A 24,631-nucleotide genomic window follows, 5' to 3' on the forward strand; every position below is an offset into this window, starting at 1 on the left:
CCTTTCCAGCAGAGCACACATCTGCCCATAACAGGCAGACTGTCCACACCATGGGTAGGGCAGTCAGTTGGATGTAGGAAAATCCAGCCAGTTTGATGCTAGGCTGAGGAGTTGTGAACTACAGCACTTTTCTTTCCCAGATGGATCTGGCCTGTGACAGGATATTTACTTTACTTTCCACAGATCTACCCCTAGTGCTCACTAGAAGGGCACAGAGAGAGACGCTTCTAAACCAACCAGTCTTTACACAGAATGCTGAGGGTTTATTACAGCCCTACAACTCTTAATTCCTTAAAACCTTCAGACTATCTTTGCCTAAACGAATCCTCAATCCTTTACTTTTCCCCTTTGCTCTCACTCTGCTATAGGTGGTGGCCCTGCTGACCTCCAGGCAGGAAGAAGACTTCCCAAGAGCAGCTCCTTCATATTATGAGAAATCATGGTTACATTGCAGACAGGTTTTTGGATTCAGAAACTATGGTCTAGAGCTCCAGAGGTATCCAGCACCTGCTTTAGGGACACAGAGCAAGCATAGTATCCTGAATGTCTGCACAGCCTGTATACCACTTAACAGCAGAGTAAAGGCTTAATTTTGCAAATATTGCAGGCCAAATGCACATATTTCAGAAGGAAACTTGTGGGTTATAGCCAGCATCTGCCTCTACCATAGTGCTGTTTCACTGTATTCAAAAGCTTTTAAAGACAGGGATTTGCCTTTGCACCCAGCCACAAGAGCTAGACCCGTGTTGGAAAGCGGCTATGTGACCTGGTCTGGGAACCAGCTCCAGCAGTGAGAGCATAGGTGTGGGTTTCAGATTTTGTTTGGATTTGATGCAGTTAGTGTCTATTTCTACTTTATTTTGGACCTTGTCTGAAGGTTCAGCCTCTTCTGGTCACACCTTTGCTCCTAGAGTTCAGCACATTAGCATGGGATTTATTGCTTTGTTTTGTTTTCATGAGAAGGCCAAATTATTTGTCATTGAAGGAATAAGTAAGTGTGGAGGCTTCGAAAATTAGGGAAGGGACCTTGAAGTGGGCTCTGCATCAGGAGCAGGGTGGTGAGCTGTGCCCCAGTGTGTGGTGCATCAAAATGAGAGAGATCTTCAATCAACAGCAGCTCCAGCACCGGTGAGCTGGCAGACAGCCAAAAAGTACAGCAAACCTGGTTGTGTGCACACATGCATGTAGCACAATGGAAATTCAAGAAAACAATAGCATACAAAACAAGACCAGCATATGTTATTCCTTATCTAGATACTACTGATGAGATGAGAGTTTTTAGATGTGTATTCTGGAAACCAGAAGTACAGTTATTATGTGGAGAATGTGTGATTTTCCTGCATGCTGCTTTGGTGTGCAGCCCAGGACACCCCATGCCTGCCCCTATGGATCTGGGGACAGCCAGTGACACCCCCAACAAGGACTGCTGGAGAGGTTTCACAAACATGAAAGCTATGAAAGGCATGTAAGAGTTAGTAAAAGCAAGTATCTATGGGAACTTGTTATTTCTTGTAGCAAGTTGCTACATCTTGTAGCTTATTACCTGTTGTAACAGGTTTGCACAAGGTCTGCACTTGCCTCCTATGACATCACTACGATGTTTGTACCATGGAAGTTAAGCTCTGTTGCATTTTGCCAGTGCTAAATTTCACTGTTAAGGAAAAATGCCAAGTAAAGACTTTGGCAGGGTAACTAAAGCAATATGGATAGTTCAGCATCCCTAAAGGAAGAGCCATTCCTACCTTTTTGCCTCTAGCCTCTGCTGTGGAGCAGGGTGTGGTGTTCAGAGCCATCTGGGGTATCTTTGGGCAGGGTCTGTGTTCCAGGACCCACAGTATGTGGACGTGCTGTGCCTCTGAGCCTGGGGATGAAGTTGGTGTGCACTGTGAGGGCAACTCAGTCCTAGCAGAAAGTGGGGTGTTGTCCTCAGAGGGCAACTTGCAAAGCACTTGTGAAGATTTTGGAGGTGGATCTGATTTAACAGACTGATGCCTCCAACTGAGGGGTCTGTTGAAAGGAAGGGGTGTTATTCCGTGTGTTTCCTTCATGTTGACATTGCTGCTCTCGGGATGTCTTTCTCTGTAGGAAGGAAAAGACAAGATCCTTCCATTATTTTAATAGGGCAGAGGAGTTTTTATTCTTCCACGGCTGGAGGTGTGTTGGTGTGAGCTCCGGGGAGCTTCCCATGGGAACATTGAGATCCCACAGTCTGATGCAGGTTTTAAGGCCCCCAACTTCATCTCAGCTTCTGACACAACAGTGCCCTAGGTCTGAATGTGCCTGGTCACACAGGAAAGATGAATGAAACAAGCACATGATGTATTTTTCTAGAGATGCCAAGGAAGACTGTGGGAATCTGGTGTCAGCCTGGATATTGTTCCCTTGGAGAGTTCTTTCTTTCAATAGTTCTCAGTTATAGCCCTGATGATCACATGTGGGTACCAAAATCTTCCTCAGTGAGCCACCACAAGAAAACATGTTGATTGTCCAAGAGTATTTTAACTGCCCAGATTACAGCTTCTGTGAGAGTGTTTTATTTGCATGGGAAATGTGAGGATGCTTGTGAGAAGATACTCGTGGCTCATACCCTGTCTTGCCTCATGTAAGAAATGGGAGCTCTGCACACAACACTAACTGTATTTGAGTTATGGGAAAATAGAAATCCTTTCTATGTCCCTCTCTCACTCTGTCCAACACCCTCCTATTTAACAAGTCCCATTATCTTCAATAGGAGGCAATTCATATGTCAGTGGTAGGATAATGGCTGGCTGTAAGGTAGTAGATAACATAATCTGCCTCTTGAAGTTCTACAGAAACTGTCCTTTCTATTTATTTTACTTGACCTGGAAAGAGCAAAGTGCTGTTAAGCCAGCAGGTTTGATTGATTGCAGATATATCTCTATACCCAGGAGTCTCGCCTATCAGTAAGTTACTTTCAAGTAAAGATGGGTTTGATTTGCAAGCTTTGTCCTCAATCTAAACCAATGTGTAATGGAAAGCTAAACCCCAAGTCATAAGCTGCTGTTATAAATAAAGGCAATCACTATGAAACAAAACAAGTTACTAGTTCAGATGATTTGTTAAAATAAATTAAAATACAGAAATGTGAATGCTGTCCTTTAGATGCACTTAAACAACTTCTATCACTCTCTGTCACTTGGTAACTTCATTCAATAGCAATTGATTTTAAGAAGGAGAAAAATACGAATTATTCTTTTGGAAGTTGCTCTCCCACACATTCACAAGCAACATCTGTCTTTAAGAGCTATAACATGTCTGAGGCTGTGACAGCTCTGCTCTCTCAAGTGAGTATGTATCACTAACCTGGGGAACCTGATGATTTATAGAAAGTTTTGAAGCATGACAATTATGAGACAGCTTGTAGTAGTCTTTAAGTGATGTTCATTCTGGTCATGGATTGAGCAATGACTGGTGTATTTTTTGCTTTCATTTTGAGCCACCTAGTGGTAATATAAATGAGATAAGATATCTGTGCTGAAGAGCTGTGAACCTTTCTCAGCAACTGTTTTTAATTTAATGGGACTAAGCTCAGTTAAGTGAATTGAAACCTCAATATTCTGATCCTTTTGCTAAACAATATTTCATTAGAAATAAAGTAAAACTTTAAATGCTGTCTAATAATAAGGAGTTAAAACATTCCCTCAGATTTTTCCTGTCAGTGAGGTGCTCCAGGACTCTGCCAAAGTTGTTCCAGGCCACTTTTAACTCTGGGAGCCTTTCTGCTGAGTTTTCAACTCACCAGGTGTTCTAGTGGTGCTTGGCAGATGTGGCAGAAGGGTGCATTTAGTCCCTCCCTGGGTGGAGAGTCAGGTAACCTTGGGCCATGCTGCTTTCTGGCCCTTAGCCAGAACTGGTTTGAGAGGATTCCCCCAAATATTCTTTGGCTGGAGTCAGGATTATGAATGGCAACCCCTGGCTCTGATCCTGAACTTGGTCTTGTGTCTTCAGCACTTGCTGCTAGCTTTCATTCTCCAGAGCACTTTTATCCAGTGTATCCTAGTATTAAAATGTGAAATTAAAACTAGCATTTTCCAAAATTGAGCAATTTGTCCAAATATTAACCGCGTAGCTGAACTAGAATTAGCAGGGAGCATTATATATTCATATATCCATGACAGAGCTTCATTTTCTAGGCCTGTTGTCTGAATGATAATCAATCACATGTCCTTTAGCACTCAAAGAACCAAAGTTAATTACAGACCTGCTCAGTGGTCTATGAGATACACTCAGCACCTCAGATATACTGTAACTAATTTTAGGGTTTCCTAAATGGGAACTGTAGATCAAAGTATCTTTCATTTTGTCTGTGTGCTCGTATAATGGTCTCAAGAGCATCCAGATCACTAAATCCTTATTGCTAATCTTACAGGTTAGAAATCAGAGTCACCTTTCTTTTCTGTGCTGAATTCTTGGAGTCTTTCTAGTCTTTGGCTGTTCTCTGATGCCATGTTGCCTACATTTTCCTTTATTTTCAAATATCACTCAGTTGCCTAAATATAACGTCCAGATGCTCATATATTGTAACATTCCAGAAAACCTCCAAAATATTACATCCTATATTCTCAGCTGTACTACTGAAATATGCTTTTCGAGCAATCTTAAAAAATAAACAAAACAGTTCATCCTCTGTTTTTAATATACAATCTAGAAAAGCAGGGCTCTTCTTTACAGGGAAGAAAAAAATTTTAAATATTATATCTTTAGTGCTTCCTAAAGGTTAAGAGGTTCAAATAATCCCCCAAGCATTAGCAAAGAGAATATGCTTTGCCTTCCCCAGAGGAAAGTTAGACTTCCCCACCCATTTAGCATTTTTAATTTGTGTGATACCTCAAGATTCTGGTATGCTTCTATTTAATTTCCCCTAAATTGGGTACTGGAAGCACCAGGCCTATTAAGCTGAAAGACAGTTATTGGCAGAGTATGGAGACAGGTGCTTGTTAATTCTTGTTCATTCTGAAAAACATGTAGAAAGGATTATAAGAATTCCTTGTAAAGTAGGAGAGGAAGGAAATGTCAGCTGGGGCAAGGAAACCACAGGAACAGGCCAGATGGGAAGAGAAATTCAGCCAGATGTTTGTTATCATGCTGAATGCAGGGAAGCCAGACAGCAGGTCGAGGATGCGCCTGGACATGGAGAGGGATTTTCTCTCTTCTGTCCAGAAAAAGATGTGTCATTTCCAGATTACTGCCTGTGTGGTCTAAAAAGAAGGTCGGTGCTTACAGTGCTGCCTGTTTTCGGGGTCAGAGCGAGACAGCTGGGCTCCAGCTGCCGCCAGCAGGGAGCGGCGGAGGCAGGGCTGGGGACCATCGCTGGCAGTGCCGGGCAGTGCCGTGGTGTGCTCTCCTCGGACACTGCTCTGAGCACTGCAGCGAGAGAAGCCAGGCAGCTGCCAGTACCTGGGGGCTGCGGGGCTACAGTCCACTCCTCTGGGCGCAGTGTTAACCCTGACCTCCACCGCTCCTGGGAGCTTTCTGGCTTTGCCGGGAGGATGAGGGAGAGAGGGAGAGCTGGGCACGGGAACTGACACCCTAACTGCTCCCCTGAAGGAGTTGTGGAGACCACACCCTAGTCCAGTCCATGTGGAAATACTGACTGTGAAATAGCGAACCCCAAATTGCTGGCAGTTAGACCCAGAGCGGAATTTAGGAATGTTTTCAGACAAAAATCAAAAGAATACACGGGCTGTCTAAATGAGCGAGGACAAGTTTCATTGATTTTCAGTGCTTGTAAGACAAGGCAGTAGTTCTTTAAAACTGGACTTTATCTCCTGACAGGGTTGGTTTGCTTACAAATCAGCCTCAGGGGCAAGTAGCGGGATTGAAACATATTTCCTCCCTGGTAAGGAGGTTCTGGAGTCTGCAGCCATCACAAGTCTCAGTGCAGATCAATGTGAGTGGTGGTTCCATCTGGCACAGCTTTGGGGTAAACTCTGCCATTTTCTGACCAGAGAAGGTGGGAGTGCACACACAGAGATGTGTGCAATGAACTTGGGCAGGCAGTTAGCATTGCAGAGGAAAATAGGTTGGGAGGAAAGATAATCTGTCCTCTGGCCTCTCCACATGCCATAGATGTCCATGCAGGGGACCCTGTGCAAGGAGAGTTGTTGGGGAACATCCTGATTTCTTTCAAAGAATTTCCCCAGGGAAGGACTGGCAGTGGTTTTAGATAAGCCCTGCCCAATGGATATGTACCAAGATGACTGGAGCGTTACACCTCTTCTCCAGTTGCCTCCTCCCTGCTCTCCAGGTGTCCCTGGCTGCTCTGCACTGGAGGCAGCAGCGTGGTCTGGTGCACGGGCTGGCACAGGGGCTGGGAGAGCCCTGGCATGACAGCCATGAGGAGATCCACGTAGGATTCACACTGTCACTGCCAGCAGCTCCTGGAAAACTTTCCAGGCTATCTTCCCTGCATCTCTGTGGACACAGGAAGAGCTGTATCCACAGTTTTGGTGGCACCTCACTGCAGGCTATGCTTTGGGCTCCCATTAACCAGCTGAGGGGCATAAAAAATAAGGTTAGAAAGAAGCAACAGCTGGAATATCAGAACAAAAGTGCTGGACAGGGTCTGTCTGCTCAAGAAAAGTGTGTGCTAACAGAAACAGTGTAGCAAAGGACGGATTGTGTGAGATAAAGCCACTGAATTATCTGCTGGTCCGCAGAGATCTGCATGCTCTTTAGCTGTGCTGTTCCACCACAAAGCCTGTCTTGTGGCGGAGTTGTTGTTGCTGTGCCAGTCTGATGCTGGGAACAGTTTCTGGGCTTGTGCTGGTAACTGCAGGACACTACCCCTGGCTTTGTCATCTTTGCCATTTCAGCAGTCCTTCAGACCCATATGCATGTGCTGGGCACAGAAAGGGAATTTCCACCTTGGAGGCCTGTGAAATTTGCCATACAGCATGCAGGTATGCTCAAAACTTTTTGATGTAACGTAACTGCTGGACTGTAGCCATCAAGTAACTTCCATTTGGTCGTGGAGAGAGCTGCAAAAAGCCTTCAAATGTGTCTAGACAAGGAATAAAGTTTAAAGTTATTCCCACCAAAGACTTCTACAGACTCACAGGTGTATATGTATTTATCAATCCAAAAATAACTTCGGATGACAGTACATTGCTCAGAGCTCATGTTCAATCAGTTATACACAATGTTACCTGCAGAGCAATTATTTTCCTGAGAATATTAATGCATAATACAAGCCACCATTCTTATTTTTAGGTGTATAATTTTGCTTTGGCCATTTTCAGAATGCCTGTTACCACCTTCTTTATAAATTGATCCACCTCTCTCACTCTGCATTACTGACATGTCCCCATTCTTTACTACTCACTGATTTCTCTCAGCTTCAGGATAAACTTTACATTTTCTTCCCAGTCACTGATGATTGTGTATAGCAGTTTCTTGACAAGAGGGAAGGAGCTGTCATGCCAGTCTGTCAGGTCCCTGTTTATTAACTGCAGCAGCCAAAAGCCCACGTCGCTGTAGAGAGGCTGCCTGGCCTTCCCAGAACTGTTACAGCAGCAATACCCACTGTAACCCTTTTCTTCTCACCCACTTTAATTTCCCTGCAAAACATTGATAATGACATCTTCAATTCCCAGTCACGTTCTTAGCAAAATGATTAAGCTTAAAAAAATAAAAAGGAATTGCAATTGTTTAAAGAGGGATTGATTTCCTAGAAAAGAGTCCACACTTTTCTGAGCTGCATTTGAAGAACAAAGAGAAAGAAACAAAATAACGTGCAGCCAGTTAAGAAAGAGCTTTCAGACTTTATTTTGTTGAGAAATGTTTTAATGTTGCTAGTCATGGTTAGACAATAGGGGCATGACCTGAACATCCTAGAAAAATACCAGCTGCTCTGCAAGACAAAAAAAATTACAAACATATGGTGAAACCAGTGTAATTGAAGCATTTAACTTGACAAATTTCAAGTAAGTTAATTCCGGTGGTAATGTAGTTTCTTCCGGGAACATTTATTTATTTGCACACTGTGTTTCTAAGTGAGCTTTTTCACTAAGGTTCACTGTCTCCAGGGAATGTCAGTCAATTTAATGTTGCTCAGAGTGGTCTCCAAATGTACTGCTCCAACTGTTTTTTGAACAGCACAGTTGTGTCTCTCTTCAACCCAGCCCTCCCTCTGCTATTCACTGTCTCACTTTCCAGACTACGCCACAATCTTACTTTCAGAAAGAACCCCTAAACATTCTTGTTTGTTTGTTTGACTGTTTTCTTCTCTGGGATATACTTATTTCACTTTAATCAGCCTTCTACTTCATTCTCCAGGCAGCTATCTTGAGTTGGCCTTGACATTGTCTGCCTTTCTCTCAACTCTTCCTGATGGGCTGTGAGTTGCTCTACCCAGACCTCTGCCAGCTGTTGCTCTTTTGAAATCTTTAATCACCACATGAATTGACTATTGCAATTTTCATTTCTGGTTCTCCTAAATCATTGCTGTCTTAGCTCTGGTATTTCTGGGATGTTGCAGCCAGGCTCTTTTTGGTCCTTGAACAATGTTACTTCAGGATTTTCCATGACTGTTGGTGCATTGATTTGCAATATATGAAATTAGATACGTATTTGGGGCTTTCCTATTTTCTACTGTAGATTTGTGGCTATATCTGTTGATGTAACCAGTACAAAATTAATCACCAAGTACTTACTGAATTGGGAACTAAAACCTGGATTAATGCTGCACCGTTAGAGGTGGCACTGTTCCCTCCAGGTCTGGAGGACTTTATATTGCTCTGTTTCTTGTGGTCTGTCCTAGTTGAAGTTTCTTTTATCCAACCAGCTCCATCAGCACAGTTCCCTTCTTCTGGGAACAAAGCCTGCCCCACAAACCAATCTGCTTGTAAATGTCACATGGTCACCTGCATGAGAAACTCCTTTTTCAAAATTTTGATACATAGTTCTCTGCGTATCTGCCCAGCAGTGGGGTACATTTGCACTCCTCTGTACAGGGACATGTTGACTCCCTTTTGTTTTTCTGAAGTCAGTAATTGAGATACTGAATCCATCTATAACTCTGATTATTTTTTGGCTTATCTCCTTTCAAAATTTCACTTTCAATCTAAAAGGATATTTTATATTTCCTAACTGCCAAGCACATTATTAAGTTACATAAAAATGAGACAAAAATTGCAGGACTGTGGGTAAGAAAGATTGCATAGATCCATAATTGTTCGTATACAAAGAAATATGCCAGTATAAGAGAAAGAACAGAAGTATTAGATGAGGAGTTTCTTCATGGCTGTTTTTTATATTGGATAGTACAAAACTGGGGCGTGGAGAGAAAACACACGAAATGTATGAGGTGAATGGGAGACTGGGCAGGTGAGGCAAAGATGTGAGAACCAGTGGTCCAGAGAAGGCTGGATGGTGACTTTAAATCTCTTGGAGCCTGCATGACCCCTGTGCGGGTCCACATGTGATGGTGAAGAGAGGTGGCAGCCAGCCCTTCCCTGGGCTGGGGTGTGATGCTGGCACTGGGCTGTTATGAGCCTCTGGGTTTTCCGAATGAAAACAAGAAGTTTAGCCAGCGTCTACCATAAGCCTCCCTTAATCTCAAACTATTTCTTTCAGCATATGGAGTGCATTAAAAGAGTATAAAACCATTCTCAGTGGAGGTTTACTGTGTATTATACAAAAATTGAATTGTTGTAATAGCAACTGCAGTTGACTACCACCTCTAAAGATGTGGCATAAATCTGAGTTTTAGTGCCCCATGTAGTAAACGCTTAGAGGGGAACGTTGCACAGTCCTCACAAACAACGTTATGGAGCAGATCCTCTCTTCTAAAACAAACACATCGCCACCAATCTACATTAGAAAATAGAAAAGCCACACCAATTTAGCAAAAATATGTATTAAACAAAGCAGACCATTGTTACAGATATAAATTAAAGCTGAGATGTTGTCTCAGCTACAGCAGCATCATAAAATGATCCTAATAGCCTATATAGCCATTTCGCTTGATTTAAAAATACACATTCCTTTGTCATATATGGGAGTGGTATACTGGTACTGTAATTACCTTAATCTGACAATTGCCATAAATAAGTCCCCTTTTCAAGGATTTGAAGATGCTCTGAGTAGTTCCTCTGCTTTGTTCTTACTATAGCATCATCCCAGTTTTTCAAGGCAATTATTTAGAATTTAAATGTGCCCAGTGAATATGTTATGTAAATTAATTTATTGTATATAAATTATTTACTGTGTCTAGAAAGAGGAGAAATAAGAAAATAAAGACCGAGCATATGATTGTGGTCATATCTTACATAGCATCTAAGTATACGGTTTTTTGTTTTTCCAAATATTATGTCATTTTCCCATAAAAAAAACTACAAGGTATCCTGATTCTTACGGTATTCAGTCATATGCTTGTGATTTCTGCCAGAAAAATATGAACAAAATCAACTTATTTGATAGAGAAAAAATATATAAAGGAAAATATTTTTCTTAAAAGTCTGATGAATGAAAAGACAACATATCACTGAATGGTAGAAAAATGTTGACATACCTAACTTTTTTTTTTTTCTTTTTATAAATCCAGCAACAACTAAAAATTTCAGTAATGGAATAATGAGATAAAATAAATAAAAAATTGCCACAGGGTATAACTGCTTTAATATAATGAAGAATCTTGCCATTCCATATCTGCAACATTAGAAACACTGCACATTGTGTATATATGTGGTGATTCTGCAGGCTATGAAAACAGTGACTCCTCTGTCATTTATAATCCATGAAGTGTAAAAACCAAGTCTTTCCCATTTCACAGGTGAGAAGTAATATTCAGTAGTTCAGTATTTCAATACCTGAAGTTGTGACCCATTGGAAAAAAATGGAGGAACATTACAAGGGATGAGTTCATGAGGAGGTTCCCGAATGAATGAATGAAAGAATGAATGAATTCAGAGCTCTCACGAACAAAGGAATCTTCCAAGTATAGACCTGAGTCATGGGTAGGAGGATTCAATCTATAAAGATAAAAGTGAACATCACAATTCTTTGCAATTATGACAATGATTTGAGCAAATATTAGAAATAACAGAAGGTGTTATAAGAAATAATCCTTACTACTGTAAAGGTGACACCATTCTGGAGCTGTACGATACAGCACTACAAACCAGGTTCTTGCATTCTAACACCTGAAATAAATTTCTGAGGATGCCCAATCTGTACCAGCTTCTAGGAGCTTAATTAGAGCTAGGCAAATGTGAGAAAAATCAGCCACTGGAATTTTTTCTCTTCTAAGATATAGCATATGTTAAAAACACACAATAATAATAAAATCCCCACCAAGCATGGGGAATGTCGAATAGGAAGTTGATTGCTGTGTTGTATGAAAGCTGTGTCGGAACTTGTCAACTGAGTGTGCCCAGGATGGTGCCTGGACCCAGAGGGCAGCTGACCCACCTCTACTAAATTCCCTCAGGCCTTGGGGTAAGGTGTCACATCTGATGGGAAGAAACCCAGGCTGTGCTAGCTCCCAACATGCATCTAGGAATGGTTTTAGAGAGCAGGGGGTGGCACTGGCCAGCCTTGTGTTGGAGGCAACTCTGACAGCTCCACTGCCTGGGGATGCTCCTTTGAACTGTTTAATTTGCAAGTATTGGCACACTGAGGGAGTCAGTCCTAAAATAATAGCTGAATATGTGTGTGTATGAGAACTGTACCACAGTCAAAGTCTTACATTTGTATTTTCTTTTTAAGTATGTGTGTTTAAATCCTGCAATCATTCCCTTGAACCCAGTCCTGTGGATGGGGAGAGTGAATCTCTGGAGAGCAATTAAGTGAGCAAATACTTGTGGTGAACAAAGAGCAAGTGTCAGCAGGATTAATATCCAGATTAATACCTCTGCTCCTGCCCTTGGCCTGCCTGCCTGGCACTGCTCCTGTGTGCCTGCCTCAGCTTACCTTGCTGCTGCTGGTGCTCCCATCTTCCCCACAGCCCCAGGGCCTCTGTGAGCAGGGAGTTACATCTCCTACCACCCAAGCTCTAATGTCTCTGCTTGACTCCTGCTCTCCTGAATTTCCAGTTACTCCTCTTTCAACAGTGGTCACATCCTCTTTTTGCTGCAGGCTGCTTTTCCCTCTGGCTCGGGCCCATTCCGTTTGGGCAGCCAGTATGTTTTTCTCCTCCAGCATCAAGCCTCAGCTTTCCCAGGAAACTGGTTGCTCTCTTTTTCCTTTCTGTGGCCTTTGAGAATCTCTGCTTCAGCACTAGGCCCAGAACACCCATGAAAGACAAATCTGCCTTGGCTGGGTGTCCTGGAGGCTGTGAGTCATGCTGAGGGGACAGTGCCCTCCCAGTCATTGGAACAGTTTGAGCAAGATCAGAGAAAAGTGAATTCTTGGAAACTGTGCTGTGAGAATAGAAGTCTCCACCCAACAAGAACAAACTGCGTTTTTCTTCCCAGAAATTAAAAAACCCAGCAAGAACTAGTGAAATTTATCACAGGGCAGAAAAAACACAGCTCAGAAGCAGAAACCAGCCATTGTGTCAAAACATGGCTGCACCAGATTTGTCTCATCTGCCATCAGAAATTTTAATACTGGTAAAACAACAGATTTCTCCAAGTCTTGCATCCTGAAATAATAGAAACATTTAGGCAGCTACACTCAAACCAGGCAGTCCCAGTAACAAATACTACCTGAAGCAAAAACCCAGCATAGAAATACCTTAACTATATAGACATGCACCAGAAGAAACCAAAAAATAGGATATATTGACCTGCCAACCCCACTCTTCATATCAAACCATGCTCTCAATGTAGGTAATATGGATTACCAGAGCCAGCCCAGTTTGACACCTCGTGGTTCAACACTACATTTCAAATGTTTATGCAAATGATGGGTACTCACATGATAAAGTTATCTTGGCTTTTTTTTTTTTAGCTGATTCTCCCATATCAATACTGCCACATAGCCTAAAGCAATTGAAATGATTGACTAGCAAAATGTGCTAAGAACGTTGATTATCTTCATTTATTTGCATATAATTCTTTGCTAATTTCTCTGCAGTAATTAGGACTGTGGCACATTGCTGACATGGCTTTTTAAAACAAGAATGTGTTAAGTGATATTCAAACCTGTTTTGTGATTTCCAACTGATGTTTTCAATAAAGACAAATCACCTTCAGGAGAGATATTTCTGAAATGAATATGTATTTCTAGATTTTAAGCAATCATTAGAGGGAGATTTTGCTATCAATGTAGATGTTCAAAATCCAGAAGACGTTTCTCTTGAGGCTACAGCTCAGTCAAGATAGATCACTGTTGCCAGTCAGGTAGGAGTTGTTGCCTGGGAAATATGGAAATGACCCAATGTTCTTGCGTTAAAAGCCCCAAACGGGTTAGAAGAAAATACTGACAGAAAGAAATGTGCTCCTGTAGTATCCCAAAAATTATGTTTCAGTTTGCCATTCCACCTGTGAAATTTAAGTAAATCTACTTACTAATAAATTACTTACTGATCATGAATATTGCATTTTGTCAGCAATTCTTCCTATCAAATCTTTGATCCTTCTGGGGGGCTACTTACAAGCATGCTACTTATGAAAGTATTTAACTACTTTTTTTCTTCCTGTTGCCACTTCGAATTGCATCTGTACTGTGCATTACTGGGTACTAGGCACTGAAATATTTTATAGAGATAGCCTGGATGTGAGAGGCTATTCTTATCTCTTATTAACATCAGGTTAGCATACAATTCACAACCTGGTTTTGTGCCTGTGTCCCTGCAAGACAAAAGAATAAATGTCAAGGACAAAAATCTGTGTCCTGAAAATCATGACTGGACAAATGTAAACTTTCCTGAGTGCTTTGCCAGCCACATGACAATTTTAAATAGAAGAAAGTGAACAGGTGAAGAAAGCCATCAAAGTCAGCATTAATGCTGCTGCCTAAACAGTTTAGCTGTCTTTGCTCCATTTCTTCCACAGCTATTGCTGACTGTGACTACAGATAAGTTGAACAAGGATGGAGGTCACCAAAACAAGAAATGCCTTAATAATTAAGGGCTCAATACATTTCACAAATGCACCTTCTTCTGTATCTGCTGCCAAACAGCTGTGGATCTGTGATATCTTGTAAAAATAAATTAAGAAGACTGAAAGGCTCTGTTCATAATCTAAATGTGGAACTGAGGATGCAGAATGAGGATGAAACTACTAATTACTCTCTCCAGGCTCATACTTGCAATATAATCAAATCTGTCTACTGGGGCGATCAGCACTTAATCAATTGAAGTGTGATATAACCTTGCACTTTGTGCTAACATGAAGCTAGAACTAAAAAAAGCCCTGTCATTGTTACAAGCATATTTTCAAGGCAGAGAATTAGCAGGCTTTGCTCTCCAAAATAAGCCTTTCAACATATAATTACCTATAGCAGGCTGCACACATTTGTTAAGGTCTGTGCAGAGCTAACAGCTGAGCCTGCTGATGCCAGCAAGCCCTTCGTCTTCTGCCCTGAGAATGATTTGCTATAGGAATACCTTGTTCCAGCACTCTTCTCTGCTGGTAAAATGCTAAACGGCCTCCTTGTTTTAATGCAAGATGATTTATTAAGTAAAGAGGCAAGGCATTTCCTATTTTCCATGTTGTCATATTATATAGCCTGAAGAAAATGTTAATCATGGAAAAGTTGCAGTAGGCTTTTTTTGTTTGTTTGTTGTTGTTAAGTTTTGGATTTTTTTTTTTGTTTTACTTTGTTTTGTTATTTTCCCCCGTTTTTAGCTGAGACTATTCTTATAGCTGAAAATCTCTGTACAATATCAACAGTCACTTAAATGCTGTGTTTGGACAGTTAACAAAATTTTGTGAATGTGTATATAAATCTCAGAGGAGCTTCTCTGTCTGTCATATCAGTAGCTGGCAGCTCAAGAGGCAGGTTTTCCACAAAGATTCACTCGTCCTTTAATTGTGGGGAAGTGAAATAACATCTGTCTGGGTTTTTTTTTTTTTTTTGACTTCTACTTCCGAATTAAAGAGGGAAATACAAGGACATGACAAAGAGAAAGATCTCAGCTTTCTGAATCTGTAACACTTCGGTTAGGCAGTAGAGTGAAGATTCTGTGTCAGCTCTTGTTAATTCAGATATGCTTTTGCTGCCCTCACAACTGATTTTCCTAGTCCATGTCCATTTCTGGGCATGGAGAGAAACACTGTGGAAAGGGACCTGGGGGTCCTGGTCCATGGCAGGTTGAACATGAGCCAGCAGTGCCCTGGCAGCCAGGAGGGCCAACCCTGTCCTGGGGGGCATCAGGCACAGTATGGCCAGCCGGGCAAGGGAGGGGATTGTCCTGCTCTGCTCTGCAGTGGGGCGGCCTCACCTTGAGTGCTGGGGGCAGTTCTGGGTGCCACAATATAAGAAATACATTAAGCCATTAAAGACCATCCAAAGGGGGCCCGTGAGCATAGTGAAGGATCTGAAGGGGACCTGTATGGGGAAAGGCTGAAGTCAATTGGTTTTTTCAGCCTGGAGGAGGGGAGGCTGAGGGGAGACCTCATTGTGGTCTTCAACATCCTTACAGGGAGAAGAGGAGGAGCAGGCATTGATCTCTTCACTCTTGTGACCAGTGACAGGACTCAAAGAAATGGTCTGAAGCTGAGTTAGGGGAGGCTTAGGTTGGATATCAGGAAAAAGGTTCTTCACCCAGACGGTGGTTGAGTGCTGAAGCAGGCTCCCCAGGGAGGTGGTCACAGCACCAAGCCTGACTGAGTTCTAAAAAGGTTTGGACACTCTCAGGCAGATGGTGTGATTCTTGGGATTGTTCTACACAAGGCCAGGAGATGGACTCAACGGTCCTGATGGGTCCCTTCCAACTCAGCATATTCTATGATTCTATGGTTCTATGATTCTATGTTCCTTTCCAATTAGCATTTGAGATGGTTGAAATACTGACTAAACACATTTTGGTTTTGACTATTGTTTCATTTTTTTAAAACTCTTTAACTGCCACACATAGATTGGAAATGCTAAAACAAAGAAAAATATTGTTTATAACAATGCTCTGTTTTGAAATTTCTAAAACAAAGCTTAAGGCTCATGCTCTCCCTAAAGAGGATGATAACATGGCTGTTTTGCTCCAAGACTGCAAGAGAGATCAGTCTGGGGCTCCAGGAGTTTTCCACTGAGTGAAAGGCCTCCTGGCCTGATGCTCACCAGTCCCAATTGCTCAAGACAACTGGGGTGTCAACAACTTGTTTCCCTCTCCTGGGTGCCTGACTTGTCTCTATTTTGTCTCCGGACACCATCCACACTGGACTCCTGTCTTGACAAACTCTGGAGAATAACTGACTTGCATGTTATTTGCATTTTATCACTCTTAATGTTTCTTTAACACTCACTTGTGTTGATTGCGTAATACTACGTATTTGGTTATACACCTTGGGTTTTGGAGAGAGGAGGGAGGAGCTAATCTGGCTGTGTCATGGTGGAGAAATGAGTGGTCTGGCAGGAGGAGTAGCTTGGCTGCACCATATGGAAGGCAAACACACTGGGTGGGTTCTCATCTGCCGCTCAGGGTGGGTTATCACTTGCATCTGTGCAAAGCCAGATCACAAGCCCCTGTTCTTATGCTGTATCTTGCTCTGTTCTGAAGGAGTGTGCATTACTGCATATAATGCAAGTGGGAGCATTTGGCCTAATCATTGTTTCTGCTGAAAACAAAACCTGTCAAGTGGTAAAGGCAAAACACTGTGCTGACGACCTTCATATTTTCTACTTCTGTTTATTGTGAAGTCTGCCTTATAAAGAAAGGAATCATGGAATAAACTAGGTTGGAAAAGACCTGTGGGATCATCAGTTCCAACCTGTGACCTAGCATTATCTTATCAGCTAAACCACAGCACTGAGTGCCTCATTAAGCAGTTTTTAAAACACCTTCAGGGATGGTGACTCAACCACCTCCCTGGCAGCCCGTTCCAATGCCAAACCACTCCTTCTGTGAAGAATTTTTTTTCTAATATCTAGCCTAAACTTCCTGGCGCAGTTTGAGGCTGCGTCCTCTTGTCCTGCCGCTGGTTTCCTGGGCCAAGAGGCTGACCCCCTCCTGGCTACAATCACCTTTCAGGTAGCTGTAGAGAGTGATAAGGAAGGCTGACTTTATGTCACAACAGAAATGACCAAACTACATCTCTCCTCTCTAAGTTCAACACAGCCTGTGCTCTCAGAAAAATATCCTACCAGTAGGCAAATACAAACACAAAGACATGATAATTTTTCTCATTCCCGTTTTCTCCTATCACCCTCTGTCAATATCCAAACAAGTGAAACAACCTTTATAATTAAAAAAAAGCAAAACTACCCCCAAAACAATTTCCTGTGTACTTCCTTCTATGGAACAGGAGGACATTTGAGGAGGTCAGCTGTATCCTTGGGATTTTTGTCAGCAAAATAAGAACATCAGACTTATGAAAATGTCCAAACTCAATCAAGTGTTCATTAGCATTCTGGGAAGTCACTTTAATTAAAGAAAACTGTTATTTTGTCTGCATTACTAGGGAAATGCAGACTAAAATTGGAATGTAAATGTGGTTGTATTTTAGAATGATTTAATGTGACAATCTTTCTATTTGCAAATGGCCCAGCAAAGGGGCACAGTTTAACATCAATTCACAGGATAAAATGCAAGTTCAAAAACATGTCAGAACAATTTGCAGGATGTTTTTTAATTATCCAGCAAAGAACACATGGAGATTTCTTACATTATTTCATTTTTCTTTGAGACTTTATATGCTGCCAGTTCTGAGCCATGAGTTTTTTGCATTCTTAAATTCAAGTCTGGGAAGTTTTCTAAGATACTATCAAGAAGCTCTAGCAAAAATTTCTGTTCATTTCCCAGCCACTTCAGTGTCTTTTCCCACTGATGGGATAAATGGGCTGAACATTTTCAGCTGTATCTCAGGTAAAACCAATGTAAAATCAAAGCCCTTAAGGCTCTGATTTTCAGAGTGCTCAGGGTAATTGGAGCTGCTGTGGAACTGTAACCCTGAAAACTTGAAACAATCCTCACTTTGAGAGGAGGATGGTCCTGGGATTGTCAAACTTGCCTGGAGATGTGAGGTAGGATGACTTTGCACATACTGCTAAAGTAGGACTATGTTTTAAATTCTGTCTGCAATCTGGTTGATCACAGTTTAATGGGCTCCTCCGTTTCCCTGTGCAATTAAGGTTAAGAAAGTACTCTAGATATTCTGTAAGCATGTGCAGTAAATACCCAGTAAATAGGTCCAGAGGTTCTGCCCTGCCTGAGGAGTTTCCCATTGGGGATTGGGTGGTGGGGAGTGCCCCCTGCCCTGGATGGGGAGCCGCCTGCTTGCTGTTCCCTCCTTGCTGGGGGTGTGTGTGCACACATGTGTATGTGCCAGACCCTTGTGTGCACTGGAGTCCTGATCTTGTGGCACTGAACACTTCCCGGACAGTCCCCACTTTTCCACTAGCATGAAGAGCAGTGCCTGATCCATCACACACTGTGCATCAAAGCAAAACAAAGTCAGGCACGTTTTGTAGCTCTTAATTTCTTTGGTGGGGAAGACATTAGGAAGTGGTTTTCCCACGTGTGTCTCGGTCATGCCTGTTACTATGAAAATGCCACAAAATCCCTGACCTGTTCTCAGACTCTCCACCTCTGCCATTAATGTGCCTATTTACAAACCCCTTGGCCGTTCCTCCCAGCTGGAACTCCAGAAAAGAACCAGGATTTGATGGCATCAATGCCATGAAATAGTGCCAGCCAGTATTACTGAATTCAGTAGAAGCAGAGTAAGGTTTGAACTCTGAGTTCTGTAACTGGCAGACTGTGGTTACTTCAAAGTGATAACCCAAAATTTAAGCTACCCTCTTGATATCTGATATAGTTAAAAATCGAGAAGGAACATGGTAGAACCACAGAATTGTTAAAGCTGAAAAAGACCTTTAGGATCAACAAGTAAGTCCCACTGTTAACCCAGCACCACCACCATTTCCACCACTGAACTATATCTTCAATGAATGAGATGAACTCCATTTACACCAAAATCAGTATGCCAGGGTCAACACAACCGGCCATCTCCGGCGACCATGAAAATTTGAAGACATGCTACAGTTGGACCTCCTGTTGAAGCAGTTCTCCTGTGTCAATTTGTTCAATTATTTCTTTCACAAGTGATCTTTCAGCTTTCAAGTGTGAAACTATAAAGTGCCACTAAAAAAAAATCATTGTTATAGTCCAGTGGGGTTCTATGCTCACTGTCTGTCAGTGTGGCCCATACCAAATATGTTTACCGTACTAGACTAAAAAATAAAAGCATTTTACTAACTGTGAATCTTAAAAGCTGGAGTGTATTGACTGAGCACATGAGAAAGTCTAAACCTGTACAGCCAAAATATTAGTTTAATCCATTATCTTCTCTCTGATAGCAGCCATCTGTTGATGCATTGAGAGGAGTACAAAGCCATAAACCCTTCCCGAGCGTATTATCTCAGCTTCTGATGAACCATGACTCCTGGGCTACACATTGTATCCCCATATTTAATAGACCTGGATTGATTTTTTTTACTTATCCTGTTTTGACTCATCACTCTCTGAAGCCTGGGATGAGCTTTTCTGGTGAAAACCTATGGAAAGACTTTTCACAGCTGATTGTGTTCTTTATTTCATTGTTTTGAATTTGCCGTCTTTTGTCTTTCTTTGAAACTTTCTGATTATTGCCCTAGAAAAGACAATAAACACAAGATCTTTGTTTATGTTTGCTGTACACTTGTGATTTCGTAGACACACATAGTTTTTTACAGTCTTGTTCAGTCACCTCTTTTCAAACTGAAAAAGCCTGATCTATTTAGTCGCTTTAGATGCAGAGTCCACTTAGTACCTTTGACATCCTAGTACTCCACTTCTGAGCCCTTTTCAAACCTGCTGTACACTATGGAGATGGGTGAATCAGGGTGTGGTAGCCCCATAACTATGCAGCGTGGGATGATGTTCTCTCTCTCCCTTCTCTTTTCCTTTCTTAATAATTATTCACATTCAATTTGCCTTTTTTTTTTATTACTCCTGAGCATTGACCTCTGACACTTTTGTAGACTGTCTATTATATTTCCAAGATCTTATTCCTGAATGCTAATTTAAAGGCTGTCACTGTGTATATAAAGTTAAGATTGTTTTTCTTGTACATGCTACTTTATATTTATCTGTTTTGAATTTCATCTGCCACTTAATCATCCAGTCAGTTTGTTTCCTGCAGCTCTCTCTCTCTCTCTCTTTTTTTTTTTTTTCCTCATGAGCTAAGTTCTTATCAACAGGAAACAGAGCCATCTTGCTATTCACCTCCTTTTTCAGGTAATTTAGAAGTGTGTTGAACAGGGCAGACTTATCAATACCCCAGTAAGACTCTACTGGTACCTTCTCCACATTGAGAAAATTGGTTGTTTTTTCCTATTACTCATTTTCTAAACCTTAAATCTTTACCTATCCCTCAAAGGAGTTCCTTTCCTATACTGTGGTAGGAAGAGTTTTTGTGAAGGACGTTGTCAAATACCTTTCAGGAATTCTAGAGATTGAATCCAAATCAGTATGTGCAGGAGAGGGTGGGAATTGCTTGTTCACTATCTCTTCTTGTACCTGAAGTAGGGGACATTGAAGGATGCTTTTAGAAGGCATATTTAGAAAACAAAAAAAAGCAAAATGATTCTTCATGTAATGTGTAATTAGCTTCCAGAGTTCATTGCCACACTTAATGTGGATAAAGTTTGTTATTTGTGGGTTCAAGGGACAGACTGGTCTAGTTTACAGATCTCAAATCCATTGAAGGTTACTAAATGTATAGAAATAAAGGCTGCCTAAAGCACTCATGGAACTTAAAATGATTGGAAGCCCTAAGAGTCATTCATCAGGAACATCTTGTACATCTGTCCTGGTTGTCTTCTCTTTTCTAGGCATTCACTTTTGGAGACAGTATTCTTAGCAGGCCCAGCCTGGCCATTCCTCTGCCTTTTTGTGCCCATGTTCTTAACTGGGTGTATTTTTGGATGCCTTCAGAGAATTCTGTCTGGTTTGTAAGACATGGCTCCCCTCTTTGGAGGTTCCTTCCCTGGGGTACTGCACTTTTCCAATATCCTCTTATTTAAGTCCTACCCATGGTCCTGATACAACTGTCAAACTAGGAGGTGCTACTGCTCTACAGATACACCTTGCAACTCACAAAAATTTGTCATCACATTTGCCATTCTCCATTCCTGCAGTGCAATGACAGCTCTAATGCCTTGCAGCTTCCTTTAGTAGGTCAGCCTTTAAATCATCTGGACCTGGCAAATTTTTACCTTAATTTTGACAATTTCTTCTATAGATTCTTCTAATGAACTCACTCTGAAGTAGTTCCTTTGACATATCCCCTCTGAAGCATGAAGAAAGGTTCCAGCCCAGATATTTCCCCAAACTCCTTCAAGGCTGTAAAAAATAATTTAATTTTCTTCCTCTGCTTTATCTACTCTGAAAGTTCCTTTTGTACTTTGATCAATTAATGGGCCTACAAACTCTATAGCTTCCTGCTCCTGATGTGTTTGAAGAAATGATTAATTATAGGTTTTTACGCCCTCTGAAAACTGTTCTTCAAACTCTTTTTTACTGGCCTGAAACGAGGAACAAGGGAACTTTGCTGAAGGCATTCATTTTGATCTATTTTTTTTTTAATTTCTATTTCAGTAAAGAAAGGAAAATCCTTATTGATTTTCATAATCTTGAACATATAAGGATTTGCAACTGAACATACTTCTACACGTACTTCTTTTGGTCCTACATACATATCTATAAGAACAGTTACGCAGCATATTCTGATTTTTTCTGTGAAAATTTTTTGCATTTCCTCTGACACATTTTTGTATGCTAAATAACAAGATGCCTTTTTCTTTATAAGTGTGCCAAGTTGCTTCTGTAAAATGCACAAAAGTATTATTTTAGTCTTCTCTTTCTTTATCTAGATGAAACTACTTGGATGGCTTTCCTCTCACCAACTTACACCTTACTTGTAGCGCACTTTATGCTTGTGCCAGTTGGTTGCTCCATTGTTCTCCCACAGACCCCTTTGCACCTCCATATCGGCTTCTGGCTGATATTTGCTGTTTAACTTTGTGTACTTCTGATTTGGTTCTTGCTCACCCCCCAGTCTGGGGGCTTGAGTGTTCCTGGTCATTAGTATCTCCTTTGTTTGTTAAAGCATTTCTGTGTTGGTAACTTAACTACTCTGCTCAACTTCTGGTATAGAGGCTGTTGTGAATTAAACTAATCTCCTGGCTCTTGTCCTGTGCTAGGAGTGTGTTGTGGTTGGGCATACTTCTATTCTACCTGCTGATGGCAACAATCCTCTCTTGTTGTGTAGCTTCATCTTTGTACCTGTTGAGAGAAAGCTTCTGTGTTCCTCTCCACCCTATCTGAAATGCTCATATTCCCAGAAATCTTCTCTGTTCATACCTTTATTTCTGGTCCTTTCTGGTTATTCACAATGTAAGTAAGTTCCCAGGATTTCCTATTTGCTTTTGGAGATTCACAATCATTCAAATTTTGCTCAACCTGGTCTTGTTGAAACACTTGATCTTGTTATCTTCTCTGTTACTCCTGGCTTTGGAGGTTTATCTGTAGGTGCACAGAAACTGGGAGGAGGGTTAAGTCTGTAGCAAAATATGGCTCTTCTTGTTTCAGAGAAGGAACTTCACATTTCAGTCCCAGGAACTTCACAGTATCCCTGCCCCAGATCTGTCTCATTGCCTGTTCATGGGCAGCCTGAAAAACTGAGGCAATAGCAAACAAAATTATCACTTTATAGTCCTGTTGTGCTCTTTTTTAACTCATAATTTTTCTTGATTGACAGCATCTGCCTTCTCACTAGATGATTATTACTCTTAGCTAATTCCCTACTCTATCTTTTGAAGTCACTGCATTCCATGAAATTCTCTTTCCTAAATTAATGTAATTAGAGATGTTGTGCACGCCTAAACTTTTTAATGACATAATTTTTTGTTAAGTATGAGATTTTCCTTCTCTGAAACCTGCTTCTTCTTAGCTACTTGCTTGTGTCTGATTTAATTTGTGATAATATTGCTCATTAACATTTTCTGACACTGACACTAATAATACTTTATTCCTCATCTTTCAGATTGCCATTCTTTTGGCAGTTTGACAGTAAAATAATCTTTGACATTAGCAGTAGCAAGGCATCTACCCTGTTGGGCACTTCTAAATTTTTCTTTCGTTATAGTTATCTATATGTATCTAAGACTTTGGCCCCACCTTTCTAGAATTACTCAATTCCATCTCCTCCTACCTTGTTTTATTTACCTCAGTAGAGGAAAAAATAGATACCCTTTTTTTTTTTTTTTTTTTAAGAAAAAGGGGCAAATAATGCAGCATGATTTAAATACTTAATCTTCTTGGAAATTAAACCACCGTGTATTTGCATTAAACAAACCCAAACCCAAAGTATATTTGAATCTAAGCTTAGATGTGAGTGTCAGACTGAGATTTGTAGCTCCTTCATAGCCACTGGCCATTGGGTTTCTGCTGAACTTCAAGGTTCTTGAATCAAAATGTTTCTAAAAATAAATTTGGAGAAGTTTAGAAGTCTGCTTTGAAAGGTGTGACAACAGAACACAGTGAAGAAGTGCACTAAATACACTGCCTTTTACCCGTTCCCTTCTACTGCCCTTGGATGTGCTAAGCAGAGCTAGGCAGACCTGTGTTCTATGAAATTGCAGGGGGTGATTCTGCCTGTACAACATTCCAAATGTGGTTCTGTATGGTTTGAGAATCTCTGCTGATGGCCTCATAAGTGTGAGCATATTTGGCTTTTGTGGCTCTGGCTATGGACGTGTACTTTTGCTTTGCTCAGTTGGTAAACCTAGCAATGCCTATGCCTAGAAGTGAAAAAAACCCACAATAAACAAAATTTCTGTCAAAAGGAACTAGCTTTATACTTATTCACTGAGTCTTGATTCAAAACCAAACCAAAGTGCTATAAAACACGATCACCAGCTCTGTGAGAAAGACAAGAGTTTCAAGGTTGGTTGCTTATCTGAAGCATAAGATGCGCAACTGCTCTCTGTCTCTCCAAGAGACACAGCCTACTTTCATCCTGCATTGTTGTCCAGGTCTTCTTTTAGTGCCCCTTTCCCCTTTGGAAATACTTGTCTGGCTCCTGGAGCACCAACTGTCAGAGTGGCTGGGTCTCGGCTGGGAGACACCTCCTCCCTCTGAACCCCGCTCACCATAATGTTTTCTGACAGGGGAAGCTGGTTGTGGCTCCCTCTACACTTACCCACACTGCTCTGCTCAGCTGCACAGAGCATCCTGGGCAGCCATTTTCATATGATAGAAGTTAGCTAATTCCTGCAGCAGGAGCATTCTTGCACTGCGGATGGGCTTTCTTTTATTGCTTTGTTCTTCAGCATATGTGAAGTGGCCCTGGAAGGACTGGGGTCCCATTAATCTGGTATCTGTACAAATCTTTAATGAGATGCTGTTCCCTGCTACACAGCTTGCAATCTACAAATGTCTTATGACATATGATGAAACCAGAATAGAAGCAAAGGGATTTAATTGAATGTCATATCCGCAAAAGCCAAAGGGCAAAATCCTGGC

This window comes from Chamaea fasciata, unplaced genomic scaffold, assembly GCF_029207755.1.
Source record: "Chamaea fasciata isolate MVZ Bird 193981 ecotype frontalis unplaced genomic scaffold, bChaFas1.0.hap1 SCAF_1, whole genome shotgun sequence".
NCBI classification, from domain to species: Eukaryota; Metazoa; Chordata; class Aves; order Passeriformes; family Sylviidae; genus Chamaea; species Chamaea fasciata.